The 2,016-nt window shown below is 39.3% G+C and overlaps 1 pseudogene; it reads left to right on the top strand.

The window, feature by feature from the left end:
- Positions 1 to 668: 668 nt before the first annotated feature.
- On the top strand, positions 669 to 1,121 carry LOC109251540 (60S ribosomal protein L23-like; annotated as a pseudogene).
- Positions 1,122 to 2,016: the final 895 nt, after the last annotated feature.

The following is a 2,016-nucleotide window of genomic DNA, read 5'->3' as shown; positions in this document are numbered from 1 at the left end:
GTGCTGGTCCTATAGGCAGTTGGATGGCTGCCCCGAACAGGTCAGTCACAGTTCCTGTCACAGGTCAGCCTCTGGGAGGAGGACTAGCAATCCTCCTTCCCATTTCAGTGGTCACAGACCTGACTTGCAAAGTCTGAGGAAATGTGAGCCATAAGAAAGCAGATGCCTCTCAGGAACAGGGAAAGTGCTAGTCACTTTCAAGGAGCCTGGTTTCATGCAACCTCATCACACCTGCAGCCAAGGAGGCAATGGTTCCAACATCATTCTGTCACAACCTTGGACTTTCCTAAAACCTGCCCCAACAACATCAGCCATCCTGAGGCCAAGGAAACACAGAAGAATGCATGGAAGCAAAATGAGTCTGCCTAGAGGAAAGTCTTGCTTATGTTTTTCTGGTGGCAAGAACATTTGAACAAAGACTTAAGAGAAAATTGACAGCGTTAGAATGAGTTTATCACTAACAAAGCTACCACAGGCTTTTTGGTGGTATTTGAAAATTAAGTTAACATTAATTTAACATTAAAACAAGGGATTTAATGGAGGCTGAGGAATAAATTAAGCCTTTGAATGAGGTATCCATTTTAATATGCAAAACAATGTAAAATAATTCCATTTAAGCAATTAGTTAAAAAACATTTTGCTTTTTCTGTCCCTTTCTGGTGTTCAAGATGTCAAAGTGAGGACATGGTGTGTGGTCCAGTGGGAAATTCCAAATTTCTCTGGGTCTTCTGGCAGGAGGCAATATCAACTATGCTGATAACACAGAGACAAAAATCTGTGTGTCGTCTCTGTGAAGGGGGATCAAGGCGACTGAACAGACTTCCTGCTGCTGCTGTGGGGGACATGGTGATGGCCACAGTGAACAAAGGCAAACCAGAGTTGAGAAAGAAGTTACATCCAGCAGTGGTAATTCGACAACGAGATTCATACCGAAGAAAAGAAGGCATGTTTCTCTATTTGAGGATATCACAGGGATCATAGTAAACAACAAAGGTGAAATGAAAGCTTCTGCTATCACAGGACCAGCTACAAAGAAGTGTGCAGACTTGTGGGTCAGGATTGCATCCAGTGCTGGCAGCATTGCACGATTCTTTGGTGTATTTGCTTTAAGAAAAAATTAAAAATTATTTGCTCCCCCCAAAATAATAAAAATAAAAATAAAAAAGCATTTTATCATAATCATACATTCACAAAAAAGTTATGAAGGAAGATCTAGGGACCACTATAGCAAGCACTCTCAATATGAGGAAACTAAAGAAGTAGTGGTCTTTAATTCAAAGTACACTGATAGGATGTATAGATAACTATCAGATTACTGAGCAATCTGATCTGTGACATCTATACCCCAGACAGCCTCTAGGAATTACAAGAAAACAAAACCACACCCTACAAACCAGCTTAAGTCACAACCACCTCCCTCTTGTTGGCTGTAATTAACCATTCTTATACATTCATGTCATTTCTTAAGAAACCAGCCAGAATCCCAGAACGTCTACTATCCTGTCACAGCCTTCCTACTCATAACGGATTTTTATCTTTGATAGTATTAGCCCCAGAAGATAATCCAGAAACTCATTTTCAAAATGGTTTTTAAAAATTTCACTAACTGAAAGAATATTTTCCTTCAAGTATATTGAATTTATAGACACAGGACATACAATTACAGATTTCATTTGATAAACTACAGTCCCTGCTTTACCTGTTGGGGTGAGCACTGGGTGTTGTATGGAAACCAATTTGACAATAAATTTCATATTTAAAAAAGAAAAAGAAAAGAAAACATAAACAATTTGAACCAGGACATTTCTCCTTATCCATGCATCCATCCATCATCCATGCATCTCAGTATTTATTTATTAAGCACCTCCTACCTGGATCACTATGAGTGCAACTGGAGATGCAAAGATGAATCCAACAGGCTTCTATGGAAGTTGGAAGTGCCATGAACATAAGAAACTGATGGCAAAATTACTAAGTACTGTCTCAGGACTCTTTGGTTATATGTGACATAACCTC

Source organism: Panthera pardus, unplaced genomic scaffold, assembly GCF_024362965.1.
Source record: "Panthera pardus isolate Hobbes unplaced genomic scaffold, ASM2436296v1 HiC_scaffold_18, whole genome shotgun sequence".
Taxonomy (NCBI): Eukaryota; Metazoa; Chordata; class Mammalia; order Carnivora; family Felidae; genus Panthera; species Panthera pardus.
This window is presented reverse-complemented; position numbering and strand designations above follow the sequence as displayed.